We start from the raw sequence: 16,928 nt of genomic DNA on the forward strand, positions 1-16,928 counted from the left end.
ACTTAACTCAGTTTACTGTACCCTCTGGAGCAGTGTAGAGACATATTTGAAATCGGAGTGGTTGGTTTAGCGAAAGTTATTCCATATTCGGAACGAAGAATTGATTTCAATGGTAATTAAAACTAACTTAGAGGCAGAGAGATCGTCTGCTGGCTGTCGAGATGGATTTCTGGAGACGGAGTTGTGACTATTCCAGGCTTGATCATATTAGAAATGATAGGATCAGAGAGGTTATGAATGTCGAAAGCACAATCCTAGACTACATAGACAGAAGATGGCCAAAACGTGTATGGCACTGGACTCCCCCTCAAAGAAGAAAGCGCGGTAGACCTGCAAGATGCTGGAAAGTTGATGCCAACGAAGCAATGGCGGCGAGAGGTCTTAAAAAAAGGAGACTGGAATTACCGTGAACAATGGAGATTTGGATGGGACGTGTGTAAAAACGTAATCGTCCAGTGTCAAACATGAGGTATATTTATTAGTGCATTTGCTATATGCGAATGGTGTATGGCAAAATTTTTAATTTCTACGCTCTTCTATAGTTTATTTTAAAGTTACTCAAACGGGTACTGGCAATTTCAATGCACTACAAAAATCTTCTTGAATTTATTTGCATAATTAAGTCGCATCTACAGAATTCTCCATCTAATGCATCACGAACTTAAAGAACTACTATTTAAGCTATGGCTGGCTTTGAAATATCGAATAAATTCAATTCAGTTTTTAGGTCCTTGTAGTACATCATCAAATGAGAGAAATCTTCTGCCGAAGACAGAAGACTAACAGTAAGTGTGCGTTTCTAATTTTCTTATGTTATTTTCAGTGGTCCCATAAGTTCTTTTGTGTTTTGTTACACATGGATAAGTCACAATTACAAGTTGGACATTCTGTGAAACAAATGGCTGTAACGTGTTCGTTAGAACTGAAAAAATGAGACATACTAGCGAAGGCAGTTGAACGATGTTTATACGTGCGTAACAGGTAACATTTGCTCCCGTTTTATACAGTCTTGTTTTTGGGGCCGGAGCTAACCGAGGAATAGGCTAACCACTGGTTAACTTGGAGCGCGCGTTGTATGACGCCGTTTTATTCCCCAGTTAATTATTCTCACACTAGCGTTCATGTCCAGTTAAGTTGGCAACGACTGTAGAGCACTCCTGGTATTTTCGCATACGTCATTTCATATTTACAAGTCGTTGTCTGTAGAAATAGCATGTCAAACATTATTGATAAGCATTCCAGATCGCAAGACTATTTGCTTGACGATACTTTGAGGCTGGTAGATACTGTAAATGAGTTAAAGAGTGTAGCAGAAAACTGCTGAGGTCTCATTCACTGAAATATTAGTGCCAGACATTTAACTAAGTTATTGGGATACTTATATGTATATATAATATATAACAACCCGTATTGAAGTTAGTTAAAGGATCAAGTATTTGTTGCTCGACCAGTAAGATCTTTCTACATTTCTGAATAAAGTATGGGAAAAATATGCAACAGTTTCCATTCACAAACAACTTTATATAGATCGATGGAGCAGCTGCAACAGACGAACAATTTTTTTCCTCTTTTTGTAAGAAAGATACACGTAAATATTATGCCCAGAAAAGGTAGCAGAGACAACAGTTTGGTGCAGCCCCATACATAACATATAAATTCCAAATTATGTACTATGAAATACACCATTTGATAACGTTGCCAACAGAAAGACGTCACAGGCAGTTCGATTCAGATGAAACCTTTCTACGCACAATAACGTTACATAAAACATAGCAGTATGGTAAATAGTGATCTCCAATAAACTGTGACAGCACAGATATTGATTTGACTGAAAATTCTCGGAGATGTTGCTGGCTAGCTGCATCTTAGAATGGTTAATTCATTACAGCAACAATGGGTGTTCTACAGGAAATATTGTTGTTGAGTTACTGAACACTATTTTTGCATCCACTTTGCACTTCTTTTGCATATATAAATCCTGCTTCTATGGTGTGATGCTTATTAAATATATTAAGTGTATATATGAAGAAGAAGATGTCTACATTTATGATAAGTAACCATTATCTTTTTTTTTTATAATCCCGGAGTAGAAATGTACCTATGGCACATATCAAACTGGGGGCTGTCATTGTCTCTCCAAAAATGCCTGAGGAATTGTAAGTATTTCATCATAATTTTGGCTAGTGTAATCATCTCTAGCAGCTATATGTAATCTAGTTAAGAAGGAGAAGTATCTGGAAATGTGACACCTTCACTGTGTTCTTTTTCTTGAGTCATCTCACCTTAGATCTGTCCGTTTTGTTTTCAGAATAAAAATACGTGTTCTCAAATTTGAAAGAATTAGCAGAGTTGCATATGGTGCTCCTTCAAAACTAAAAGTAGCTTGACAAGAACCAGATAATTGAAGCACTGAAAAAGAGCTCAGAATTAGGATCAGAACATAAAAATTAAAGCAACTGATTTCAGAATAAAAAATATTAATATAGGATACATTGATTTAATTTTATTTTCATTTAAGTATATCAGAGAAAAGAAATAACTGAAAAAAACTGTCTCTCAAGCATGTTGTTCATGCATACACATCCCCTTAATAATCCTGCTGGCTGCCCCTTGTCAATTATACCAATTAAGTCTTCAATGGACAGAGGCAAAGTATCTGAGTGCCTGTAGTAGCTGGTTCATTGGTGGAACACTCATTTCTGAAAAAAAAGAAAAGAATAGAATGACATGAGACAGTTCAAGAGAAATTTAAAAACATAACTTTTCAGTCTCTGCCTCCACTGTTACGATTAATTAGAATCAAAAACTAAAGATTCCTGTTGGCTGAATGGCAAGTAACTATGTTCTTAAAAAACAAAGATAACAATTATTTTGTGATAAATATGGATATGGTTATGTGGATAATACTAATTACTGAGAAATAAAAAAGGTATCTGCTATATCTTTCTTAAAAAACTGACTTTCCAGTTAATTTTGCTGTGTTAAACCAACTTGAGTGAGCACAAATAATTTACATATTTGTGGGAATAATGTTACATAATGGACAATTTTGTTGCTGTGAAGTGTTCACTAAAAGATGGAAAGTAGTTGTCCCAATGGGAGATAAGAGTGAACAGTATTTTCTATTACATATGTGACTGATTGAACTTGGTAATTAGTGTGCTATCAAACTTCTTGTTACATTAAACTATCATAATAAGCCATCAGTTTCATAAAAATGGTACTTCACTCAAGTTCAATATAAGATATTTCAATTTAATTTACCATCGACTAGCTACAATTGGATATAAAGGACACTGAAAAAACTTTATATGTAAGTAAAGTGAAAAACATTGCATTCCAAGTACTCCATCTACATGCTACAACTGTGCAGATTCAGTTACTAGATCCCTGTTCTGCTCTTTTAACATACATTGATAGCTATTATTTTATGGTAAATATGGGTGATCTTATGTGGATAACACTAATAATAGAAATACACAGCAACTATGTTCAATACTGGGAAGCATCACTTAAAGACTCTAACTTTCCTCTTAATTTTACTACATTAAACTTAGCGTGAGTAAGCACAATTGGTTCAAGGGCTTAAGTTGCTCTGAAGCATTAATGGGCCAGTCATCCCAATATTTTCACTGAGATGTGGAAAGTTGTTCTGACACTGCTGTGGTGTTTACAAAAATGGGTATTCCCAGTAGAAAACAGAATGCTACAATATTTTTTGCTATTGACATAATGTGGCTGAGTGAAATTGGGGCACAACTGTATTATCAAAACATTTTACAGTACAAAAAATTGATGTTTTGTCTAAAACAGAAAAGGCTGTTAGAACAAATAGTACATGTAACTGTTGTGGTTTTTTCTATTTGGTTAAGTTTATTATGGTGCTGTCTGCTACATATAATGAAACAGTCCTTTCCCCTACTGCAGCAATTGGAACACATGCCATATAAACAAGATTATTTCTGCATGATCTTTTATTTTAATGTGCCTGATTTACATAAATTACACAATTAAGTTCATGAAGTACTGAATTAAAATGCATATTAGTACAAATAAACTGTATTATTTAATAAAAAAGAGAAATAGTCTCATCCGTCTGTTACTAGCTCAACTTTCTCAAGTACTACACTGAAAAGACGAAACACGGTTTCTTTTGATAAAGCAGAATCTGGATATAAATTCGGAATCTGCATCATCTCGTTTTCTTCTCCTTCTTCGTTCTCATGAACACTTCAGCCGCAATATCATCATCACTTTCTGTCACTATTTCTGCCATCTTGCAAGACTAGTGCTTAACTGGCTGCTAAGTGAAGATTGTACAACTTGCCCTTGGTATTAGAGGCTAAATAAATGTAAATGCAGTCAGTACGAGATGTAACTTCTACTTCATTGTTTATTTTCCTTTTCAAATATCAAAGAGAATTCGTTGTTGTGAACATCAGATGTATATTTAGTACACTTTTATTTATTGTTAAAAGTGTAACCAGAAATGCTGATTCATAATTATTCTGTAAATGTGCGTGGATGGAACATTATGTCAATTCCTTTAGATTATGGAAGGTAGATCTGCATGATTCATTTTGTTTACTATTCAGGTTGGTCATAACAGCTATTTTTTGTGATAGAAAAATTCTTTATATGTTATTGCTGCAGGAGATTCCCCAAACAGTAGCTGAATGCTGTAAGTATGGTTCAAAAACAACGTGGTACACTATTGTAGCATACATACAATGCATAGAAATTGTTTTTTCACATAATGTGCAAGCTACTTCTGAAATATTTCACAGTGCATAATTTACAGCAGACTCTACATGTTGTCTTTGACCTACAGTTAAGCCATTCTATAAAGCTTATTGTACCATGTTATTTATTGAAGTAAATGCAATTCTTCCCAATTTTTCCAGATTTCTTTTTCTACATTTGCTAATGTCAGGTCATGAGCATGCCATACTTTTTATTCCATATCAGTGAAATCAGTATTTGTGAGGTTAAACAAAAGTAGACCAATTATAGAGCCATATTATTTTATACTACATGTTATGGTCATGGTTTTATTAAAAGTTAAATAGTATTACACTTTTCATAGTTGACCTTTAGTATATAATATTTATCAAAATACTCAACAAAGACTTTTTCCAGTGTCTAATACAGACTTTTGACAATAATGTGAAATGGATAGATTGCTATTCACCATATACAGGAGATGTGTTGTAGACAGGCACAACAAAAAGACATATATTTAAGCTTTCGGCCAAAGGGCCTTCTTCAAAATAGAAAACACTCTCTTACACTAAAACACAACTGACACACACGTGACCATGTCCCTGGCCACTAAGGCTGGACTGCAAGCAACTGCAGCTGAAGGGAGAAGCAGCACCTAATTGGTGGGGGCAAGGAGGAGGCTGAGGTGGGGAGGGTGAGGGTTCAGTGCTGCTTGTGGAAGCCTGCAGGGATGTGGTGGTGACAGGGTGGGACTGCTAGATTCAGCAGGAGGTTTGTAGGGGAGGGAAGTGAGAAAGAGCAGAAATTGAGGGTTTGTTGATGGGATAGAAGGCTATGTAGTGCTGGTGTGGGAGCATTGAAAGGTGAAGGACAGGGGCTCATGAAGGTTGAGGCAAGGGGGTTTTACTGGAATGCAGGATATGTTGGAGGGAGAGTTTCCACCTGTGCAATTCAGAAAAGCTGGTGTTGGTAGGTTGGCTCTAGATAACACAGGGTGTGAGGCAGTCATTGAAGTGCAACATGTTGGGCTGTGCAGCATTTTCAGCAACTTTGTGCTCCAGTTATCGGCAGCCACTCTGTGGATAGACAGCTTGTTGGTTGTCATGTTGTTTTTGTCTTCAGTCCTGAGACTGGTTTGATGCAGCTCTCCGTGCTACTCTATCCTGTGCAAGCTCTTCATCTCCCAGTACCTACTGCAACCTACATCCTTCTGAATCTGCTTAATGTATTCATCTCTCGGTCACCCTCTACGATTTTTACCCTCCACGCTGCCCTCCAATGCTAAATTTGTGATTCCTTGCTGCCTCAAAACATGTTCTACCAACCGATCCCTTCTTCTAGTCAAGTTGTGCCACAAACTTCTCTTCTCTCCAATCCTATTCAATACCTCCTCATTAGTTACGTGATCTATCCACCTTACCTTCAGCATTCTTCTGTAGCACCACATTTCGAAAGCTTCTATTCTCTTCTTGTCCAAACTAGTTATCGTCAATGTTTCACTTCCATACATGGCTACACTCCACCAAATACTTTCAGAAACGACTTCCTGATACATAAATCTGTATTCAATGTTAACAACTTTCTCTTCTTCAGAAACGCTTTCCTTCCCATTGCCAGTCTACATTTAATATCCTCTCTACATCGACCATCATCAGTTATTTTACTTCCTAAATAGCAAAACTCCTTTACTACTTTAAGTGTCTCATTTCCTAATCTAATTCTGTCAGCATCACCCGATTTAATTTGATTACATTCCATTATCCTCGTTTTGCTTTTGTTGATGTTCATCTTATATCCACCTTTCAAGACACTGTCCATTCCGTTCTACTGCTCTTCCAAGTCCTTTGCCGTCTCTGACAGAATTACAATGTCATTGGTGAACCTCAAAGTTTTTACTTCTTCTCCATGAATTTTAATACCTACTGCAAATTTTTCTTTTGTTTCCTTTACTGCTTGCTCAATATACAGATTAAATAACATCGGGGAGAGGCTACAACCCTATCTCACTCCCTTCCCAACCACTGCTTCCCTTTCATGCCCCTCGACTCTTATAACTGCCATCTGGTTTCCGTACAAATTGTAAATAGCCTTTTGCTCCCTGTATTTTACCCCTGCCACCTTCAGAATTTGAAAGAGAGTATTCCAGTCAACATTGTCAAAAGCTTTCTCTAAGTCTACAAATGCTAGAAACATAGGTTTGCCTTTTCTTAATCTTTCTTCTAAGATAAGTCGTAAGGTCAGTATTGCCTCAAGTGTACCAACATTTCTATGGAATCCAAACTGATCCTCCCTGAGGTCCGCATCTACCAGTTTATCCATTCGTCTGTAAAGAATTTCCGTTAGTATTTTGCAGCTGTGACTTATTAAACTGATCTGAGGGTATTTCGCCTGTCTCATACATCTTGCTCACCAGCTGGTAGAGTTTTGTCTTGACTGGCTCTCCCAAGGCCGTCAGTAGTTCTAATGGAATGTTATCTACTCCGGGGGCCTTGTTTCGACCCAGGTCTTTCAGTTCTCTGTCAAACTCTTCGCGCAATATCGTATCTCCCATTTCGTCTTCATCTACATCCTCTTCCATTTCCATAATATTGCCCTCAAGTACATCGCCCTTGTATAAACCTTCTATATACTTCTTCCACCTTTCTACCTTCCCTTCTTTGCTTGGAACCGGGTTGCCATCTGAGATCTTGATATTCATACACGTGATTCTCTTCTCTCCAAAGGTCTCTTCAATTTTCTCTGTAGGCAGTATCTATCTTACCCCGAGTGAGATAAGCTTCTACATCCTTACATTTGTCCTCTAGCCATCCCTGCTTAGCCATTTTGCACTTCCTGTCGATCTCATTTTTGAGACGTTTGCATTCCTTTTTGCCTGCTACATTTACTGCATTTTTATATTTTCTTCTTTCATCAGTTAAATTAAATATTTCTTCTGTTACCCAAGGATTCCTAGCAGCCCTCGTCTTTTTACCTACTTGATCCTCTGCTGCCTTCACTACTTCATCCCTCAGAGCTACCCAATCTTCTTCTACTGTGTTTCTTTCCCCCATTCCTGTCAATTGTTCCCTTATGCTCTCCTTGAAACTCTGTACAACCTCTGGTTCTTTCAGCTCATCCAGATCCCATGTCCTTAAATTCCCACCTTTTTGCAGTTTCTTCAGTTTTAACCTACAGGTCATAACCAATAGATTGTGGTCAGAGTCCACATCTGCCACTGGAAATGTCCTACAATTTAAAACCTGATTCCTAAATCTCTATCTTATCATTATATAATTTATCTGATACCTTTTAGTATCTCCAGGATTTTTCCATGTATACAACCTTCTTTTATGATTCTTGAACCAAGTGTTAGCTATGATTAAGTTATGCTCTGTGCAAAATTCTACCAGACGGCTTCCTCTTTCATTTCTTTGCCCCAGTTCATAATCACCTACTATATTTCCTTGTTTCCTTCTCTCCTTTTTCCTACTGACGAATTCCAGTCACCCATGACTATTAAATTTTCGTCTCCCTTCACTACCTGAATAATTTCTTTTATCTCATCATACATTTTATCAATCTCTTCATCATCTGTGGAGCTAGTTGGCATATAAACTTGTACTACTGTAGGCATGGGCTTTGTGTCTATCTTGGCCACCATAAACCGTTCATTATGCTGTTTGTAGTAGCTTACCTGCACTCCTATTTTTTTATTCATTATTAAACCTACTCCTGCATTACCCCTATTTGATTTTGTATTTATAAACCTGTATTCACCTGACCAAAGGTCTTGTTCCTCCTGCCACCAAACTTCAGTAATTCCCACTATATCTAACTTTAACCTATCAATTTCCCTTTTTAAATTTTCTAACCTACCTGCCCAATTAAGGGATCTGACATTCCACGCTCCGATCCGTAGAACGTCAGTTTTCTTTCTCCTGATAACGACGTCCTCCTGAGTAGTCCCCGCCCGGAGATCCGAATGGGGGACTATTTTACCTCCGGAATAGTTTACCCAAGAGGATCCCATCATCATTTAATCATACAGTAAAGCTGCATGTCCTCGGGAAAAATTACGGCTGTAGTTTCCCCTTGCTTTCAGCCGTTTGCAGTACCAGCACAGCAAGCCCGTTTTGGTTAATGTTGCAAGGCCAGATCAGTCAGTCATCCAGACTGTTGCCCCCCTGCAACTACTGAAAATGCTGCTGCCCCTCTTCAGGAACCACACGTTTGTCTGGCCTCTCAACAGATACCCCTCCGTTGTGGTTGCACCTACTGTACGGCCATCTGTATCGCTGAGGCACGCAAGCCTCCCCACCAACGGCAAGGTCCATGGTTCATGGGGGGGGGGGGGGGTTGGTCGTCATACCTATACAGAATGTAACACAGTGGTTACAGCTTATTTTACATATCAAATTACTGCTTTTGCAGGTAGTCCTATCTATGATGGGATAAGTGATGCCTGCGACCAGACTGGAGTGGTTGGAGGATATAAGGAACAGGTCTTGCCTCTAGGTCTATCTCTGTAATATGAGCTATGAGGCAATTGGTTGGGAGCGAGGGTAGAGTAGGGATGGACGAGGATATTGCATAGGTTTGGTGGGTGATGGACTACCACTGCAAGAGGAGTGAGAAGGATAGTGGGTAGGGTATTCCTCATTTTAGAGCACAACAAGAAGTACTTGTAACCCTGCTGGAGAATGTGATTTGGAATGTGAGTGATACTGTCATGAGGTTTGTGCTCCTTTAACGCCAAATGGTGGGAATATTGCAGCTGGGTGACCCGTGGTCTAGGGGTAGCGTCTTTGATTCATAATCAAAACATTTTTGTCCCGGGTTTGATCCCCGCCACTACCTAAATTTTGATAAATAATCAGCATTGGCGGCCGAAGACTTCGAGCATAAGAAGTCAGCCTCATTCTGCGAATGGCCTTGTCGAAGAGGGCGGAAGAGCGGATAGAGGTTCAGGGCACTCTCTTGTCCTACGGGTGGGAAATTGCCCCTAAAGGCAGAAGAATCAACAATGATCAACGACATGAGGATGCAGAAGGCAATGGAAACCACTGCATTAAAGACACGTAACATGTATCCACAGGACATGTGCCCTGTAGTTGAAGAAGTGTCATGATGATCTCTCCATTGGCAAAAGATTCCGGAATAATCCCCCATTCGGATCTCCGGGAGGGGACTGCCAAGGGGAGGTTACCATGAGAAAAAGATTGAATAATCAACGAAAGGATAATGTTCTACGCATCGGGGCGTGGAATGTCAGAAGCTTGAACGTGGTAGGGAAACTAGAAAATCTGAAAAGGGAAACGCAAAGGCTCAACCTAGATATAGTAGGGGTCAGTGAAGTGAAGTGGAAGGAAGACAAGGATTTCTGGTCAGATGAGTAACGGGTAATATCAACAGCAGCAGAAAATGGTATAACAGGTGTAGGATTCGTTGTGAATAGGAAGGTAGGGCAGAGGGTGTGTTACTATGAACAGTTCAGTGACCGGGTTGTTCTAATCAGAATCGACAGCAGACCAACACCGACAACGATAGTACAGGAATACATGCCGACGTCGCAAGCTGAAGATGAACAGATAGAGAAAGTGTATGAGGATATTGAAAGGGTAATGCAATATGTAAAGGGGGACGAAAATCTAATAGTCATGGGCGACTGGAATGCAGTTGTAGGGGAAGGTGTAGAAGAAAAGGTTGCAGGAAAATATGGGCTTGGGACAAGGAATGAAAGAGGAGAAAGACTAATTCAGTTATGTAACAAGTTTCAGCTAGTAATAGCGAATACCCTGTTCAAGAATCACAAGAGGAGGGGGTATACTTGGAAAAGGCCGGGAGATACGGGAAGATTTCAATTATATTACATCATGGTCAGACAGAGATTCCGAAATCAGATACTGGATTGTAAGGCGTACCCAGCAGCAGATATAGACTCATATCACAATATAGTAGTGATGAACAGTAGGCTGAAGTTCAAGACATTAGTCAGGAAGAATCAATACGCAAAGAAGTGGGATACGGAAGTACTAAGGAATGACGAGATACGTTTGAAGTTCTGTAACGCTATAGATACAGCAATAAGGAATAGCGCAGTAGGCATTATAGTTGAAGAGGAATGGACAGCTCTAAAAAGGGTCATCACAGAAGTTGGGAAGGAAAACATAGGTACAAAGAAGGTAGCTGCGAAGAAACCGTTGGTAACAGAAGAAATACTTCAGTTGATTGATGAAAGGAGGAAGTACAAACATGTTCCGGGAAAATCAGGAATACAGAAATACAAGTCGCTGAGGAATGAAATAAATAGGAAGTGCAGGAAAGCTAAGACGAAATGGCTGCAGGAAAAATGTGAAGGCATCGAAAAAGATATGATTGTCGGAAGGACAGACTCAGCATACAGGAAAGTCAAAACAACCTTTGGTGACATTAAAAGCAACGGTTGTAACATTAAGAGTGCAACAGAGATTCCACTGTCAAATTCAGAGGAGAGAGCAGATGGGTGGAAAGAATACATTGAAAGTCTCTATGAGGGTGAAGATTTGTCTGATGTGATAGAAAAAGAAACAGGAGTCGATTTAGAAGAGATAGGGGATCCAGTATTAGAATCAGAATTTAAAAGTGCTTTGGAGGACTTACGATCAAATAAGGCAGTAGGGATAGATAACATTCCATCAGAATTTCTAAAATCATTAGGCGAATTGGCAACAAAACGACTATTCATGTTGGTGTGTAGAATATATGAGTCTGGCGACATACCATCTGACTTTCGGAAAAGCATCATGTACACAATTCCGAAGACGGCAAGAGCTGACATGTGCGAAAATTATCGCACGATCAGCTTAACAGCTCATGCATCGAAGCTGCTTACAAGAATAATATACAGAAGAATGGAAAGAAAATTGAGAATGCACTAGGTGATGATCAGTTTGGCTTTAGGAAAAGTAAAGGGACGAGAGAGGCAATTCTGACGTTACAGCTAATAATGGAAGCAAGGCTCAAGAAAAATCAAGATACGTTCATAGGGTTTGTCGACCTGGAAAAAGTGTTCGACAATATAAATTGGTGCAAGCTGTTCGAGATTCTGAAAAAAGTAGGGGTAAGCTATAGGGAGAGACGGGTCATATACAATATGAACAACAACCAAGAGGGGATAATAAGAGTGGATGATCAAGAACGAAGTGCTGGTATTAAGAAGGGTGTAAGACAAGGCTGTAGCCTTTCGCCCCTACTCTTCAATCTGTACATCGAGGAAGCAATGATGGAAATAAAAGAAAGGTTCAGTAGTGGAATTAAAATACAAGGTGAAAGGATATCAATGATACGATTCGCTGATGACATTGCTATCCTGAGTGAAAGTGAAGAAGAATTAAATGATCTGCTGAACGGAATGAACAGTCTAATGAGTACACAGTATGGTTTGAGAGTAAATCGGAGAAGGTAATGAGAAGTACTAGAAATGAGAACAGCGAGAAACTTAACATCAGGATTGATGGTCACGAAGTCAATGAAGTTAAGGAATTCTGCTACCTAGGCAGTAAAATAACCAATGACGGACGAAGCAAGGAGGACATCAAAAGCAGACTCGCTATGGCAAAAAAGGCATTTCTGGCCAAGAGAAGTCTACTAATGTCAAATACCGGCCTTAATTTGAGGAAGAAATTTCTGAGGATGTACGTCTGGAGTACAGCATTGAATGGTAGTGAAACATGGACTGTGGGAAAACCGGAACAGAAGAGGATCGAAGCATTTGAGGTGTGGTGCTATAGACGAATGTAGAACATTAGGTGGACTGATAAGGTAAGGAATGAGGAGGTTCTACGCAGAATCGGAGAGGAAAGGAATATGTGGAAAACACTGATAAGGAGAAGGGACAGGATGATAGGACATCTGCTAAGACATGAGGGAATGACTTCCATGGTACTAGAGGGAGCTGTAGATGAAGACATAGATTGGAATATGTCAAGCAAATAATTGAGGTTGTAGGTTGCAAGTGCTACTATGAGATGAAGAGGTTAGCACAGGAAAGGAATTCGTGGCGGGCTGCATCAAACCAGTCAGTAGACTGATGACCAAAAAAAAAAGGTGACTGGAGAGACAAGGCATAGGAGACTTTTTGGTGTGGAATGGGCGCTAGATGTCAAAGTTTGATATGAATGGAGGTACTGATGTAGCCATCTTTGAGGTGGAGTTCAACATCAAGGAAGGTGGCTTGTTGGACAGAGGAGGACCAGGTGAAATGAGTGGGGGAGAAGCTGCTGAGGTTCTGGAGGAATGTGTATAGGGTGTTCACACTCTCAGTCCATATCATGAAGATGTCATCACTGAATTTGAACCAGTGAGTTGTTTGAGATTGTGTGTGTTAGAAAGAATTCCTCTCGATGACCCATGAATTATTTGGCATCAGATGATGCCATGTTTGTGCCCATTGCTGAACTATGGATTTGTTTGTCAGTGATACTTTCAAATGTGAAGTAATTGTGGGTGAGGATATAGTTCCTCATGGTGACCATGAACGAGGTTGTAGGTCTGGAGTCAGTTGGGCATTGGATAAGGTGATGTTCAAAAGTGGCAAGGCCTTGGGCTTAGGCATATTAGGGAGGTGGCATCAAGAGTGATGAACAAGGCAGGGCACCTTGTGGTACAGGGAAGAAACTGTGGGGAGTCAGTGGAGGAAATGATTGGTATCTTTTATATATGAGGGTAGGTTGTGGGTAGGCTGAAAGTGTTGGTGCAGAGAATCTCTGCATGCATTGCTACTGCTGAACACTGCATTCCTCTGTGCTTGACTGACTTCAAACCTAAAACCTCCTTCCTGGTACTATGGCCAACTATATCCTGATCCACAATTACTTCACCCTTTCAAGCATCACCTAAAACAAATCCATGGTACAACAATGGGCACCCACAAGGCATCATCCGATACCAACTTATTCATGGGCCATCAAGATAAATCCTTCCTAATCACCCAGAATCCCAAAGCCCACAACTGATGCAGATTCATTGATGATATATTTGTGAACTGGACTGAGGGTCATGACACCCTGTCCACATTCCTACAGAACCTCACAACCTCCCCTCATTTGTCTCACCTGATCCTCCTCCTCCTCAGCCGAACAAGCCACCTTCTTTGATATTGACCTCCACCTCAAAGATGGCATGTCAGTAACTCCGTCCATATCAAACCTACCAACTAACAGCAATACTTCCAATTTGGCAACTGCCATCCATTCCATACCAAAAATTCCCTATCGTACTGTGTAGCTACCGGTGGCCACCACATCTGTTGTGATGAGTAGTCCCTCTCTAGATACACCAATGGTCTCACTATGGCCATCATAGACCAAAATTACCCTTACAATCTTGTAGAGAAATCATAACTCAGTACCACCTAGGACTGGAGCAACTGAACCACATTCTCTGCCAGCATTTTGACTACCTTGTTCTGTGCTCTGAAATGAGAAATATCCTACCCACTGTCTTTCTCATTCCTCCCTCAGAAGTATTCCACCACCCACCAAACGTACGCGATATCCTCATTCATCCGCACGCAACCCTTGCTCCCAACCCCTTGCCTCGTGGCTCATATTCTGCAATAGATCTAGATGCAAGAATTTTTCCATGCATCCTCTCATCATCCTCTACTCCAGTCCATTCACAGGCGTCACTTCCCCCATCATAGCCAGGGCTACTTGTGATAGTTATATGATCAACAAGCCAAGCTGGAACCACTGTGCTGCATTCTACGTGGGCATGACAACCAACAAGCTGTCAGCCCACATGAATGGCCACCGCCAAACTGTGACCAAGAGAGCCTACGCCGTCTGGATCCTTTCACCCAACAGTAGCTTTTCTGAATTCCATGGGTGGGAACTCTACCTGCAAATATATCCTCTACTCTCTCTCTCTCTCTCTCTCTCTCTCTCTCTCTCTCTCTCTCTCTCTCTCTCTCTCTCTCTCTCTCTCTCTCTCTCCCCCCCCCCCCCCCCCCCTCCAATGACTGCACGTAACAGTCCTACCCGGTCCTTACCACGCCCCTGCCTGCTCCCACAAATAGCATTACACATTGCCCCTATCCATACTCTGCTATAGCTCCCCCTCCCCTCCCCACCCCACTCCACCCCAGCCTCCTCCTAACCCCCACACACAAATTGCTTCTCCTGTCAGGTGCAGTTGTTTGCAGTCAGTCCTCATTGGCCAAAGACAGTGGTCATGTGAGTGTTAGTTGTACCTGTGTGAAGGTGGGTTTGCGTCTCCTACTTTAAAAGAAAGCTCAAATGTATAGCAGTTATTTTGTTGTGCCTGTCTGCAACTCAACATTTCCTCTACCTCCTTTTCATAATATTCTGCTTGTCTGCTTGTGTCTGTGTATGTGCATGTATGTGCAGATGGATATGTGTGTGCGTGTGTGTGTGTGTGCGTGTGTGTGTGCGTGTGTGCGTGTGTGCGTGTGTGTGTGTGTGTGTGTGTGTGTGTGTGTGTGTGTGTGTGTGTGTGCGTGTGTGTGCGTGTGTGCGTGTGTGCGTGTGTGTGTGTGTGTGTGTGTGTGCGTGTGTGCGTGTGTGTGTGCGTGTGTGTGTGCGTGTGTGCGTGTGTGTGTGTGCGCACGCGCGCGAGTGTACGCCTGTCCTTTTTTCCCCCTAAGGTAAGTCTTTCCACTCCCGGGATTGGAATGACTCTGTACCCTCTCGCTTAAAACCCACATCCTTTCATCTTTCCCTCTCCTTCCCTCTTTCCTAAAGAAGCAACCGTCGGTTGCGAAAGCTAGAAATTCTGTGTGTGTGTTTTATTTATTGTGCCTATCTACCGGCGCTTTCCTGCTTGTTAAGTCTTGGAATCTTTGTTTTATCATAATATTCTCATTATTACAGCAAAGATTTTCCATTGTTTAATATGTTTTCTGAATTTATCTTGCATGTTTAGTTTTTGAGATGAAAAATGTGTTGTGTGGTGAATCACTTTTAAATATGGTGGGAACATACACATTAGCCTACATTACAGGTCAATCTCTAATCGCAACCTTTATTTGCCATTCAGATTCATTGGATTCACCACTAAATGAAAGGACAAAATACCTCTACCCCATAACACCCAAAGAAGTATAAATGGCTATCAGCAAACTAAAGAGTAAAATGACCTGCAGATTTGATGGTATCACTGACAAAATTATTACATATAGTACAGATAATGTCTCTCCCATGAACTATGGACCCTGCCGTTGGTGGGGAGGCTTGCGTGACTCAGCGACACAGATAGCCGTACCGTAGGTACAACCACAATGGAGGGGTATCTGTTGAGTGGCCACACAAACGTGTGGTTCCTGAAGAGGGGCAGCAGTCTTTTCAGTAGTTGCAAGGGCAACAGTTTGGATGATTGACTGATCTGGCCTTGTAACAATAACCAAAACGGCCTTGCTGTGCTGGTACTGCAAACGGCTGAAAGCAAGGGGAAACTAAAGCTGTAATTTTTCCCGAGGGCATGCAGCTTTACTGTATGGTTAAATGATGATTGCGTCCTCTTGGGTGAAATATCCCGGAGGTAAAATAGTCCCCCATTCGGATCTCCGGGCGGGGACTACTCAGGAGGATGTCGTTATCAGGAGAAAGAAAACTGGCGTTCTACGGATCGGAGTGTGGAATGTCAGATCCCTTAATCGGGTTGGTAGATTAGAAAATTTAAAAAGGGAAATGGGCTGGTTAAAGTTAGATACAGTGGGAATTACTGAAGTTCGATGGCAGGAGGAACAAGACTTCTGGTCAGGTGACTACAGGGTTATAAACACAAAATCAAATAGGGGTAATGCAGGAGTAGGTTTAATAATGAATAGGAAAATATGAATGTGGGTAAGCTACTACAAACAGCATAGTGAACGCATTATTGTGGCCAAGATAGATACAAAGCCCACGCATACTACAGTAGTACAAGTTTATATGCCAACTAGCTCTGCAGATGATGAAGAAATTGAAGAAATGTATGATGAAATAAAAGAAATTATTCAGATATTGAAGGGAGATGAAAATTTAATAGTAATGGGTGACTGGAATTCGAGTGTAGGAAAAGGGAGAGAAGGAAACGTAGTAGGTGAATATGGATTGGGCTAAGAATTGTAAGAGGAAGCCGCCTGGTAGAATTTTGCACTGAGCACAACTTAATCATAGCTAACACTTGGTTTAAGAATCATGGAAGAAGATTGTATACATGGGAGAACCCTGGAGATACTGAAAGGT

At 40.7% G+C, this 16,928-nt stretch overlaps 1 long non-coding RNA gene across 1 annotated transcript in view; it reads left to right on the plus strand.

Annotated features, from left to right (window-relative positions):
• Window positions 1-895: 895 nt before the first annotated feature.
• Window positions 896-16,928, plus strand: part of LOC126284053 (uncharacterized) — a 103,546-nt gene continuing 87,513 nt past the window's right edge. The window contains exon 1 of the long non-coding RNA XR_007551431.1: window positions 896-981. This is a non-coding gene — a long non-coding RNA (uncharacterized LOC126284053). The remainder of the gene's footprint in view (window positions 982-16,928) is intronic.

This window comes from Schistocerca gregaria, chromosome 8 (assembly GCF_023897955.1).
Source record: "Schistocerca gregaria isolate iqSchGreg1 chromosome 8, iqSchGreg1.2, whole genome shotgun sequence".
In the NCBI taxonomy this organism is placed as follows: domain Eukaryota; kingdom Metazoa; phylum Arthropoda; class Insecta; order Orthoptera; family Acrididae; genus Schistocerca; species Schistocerca gregaria.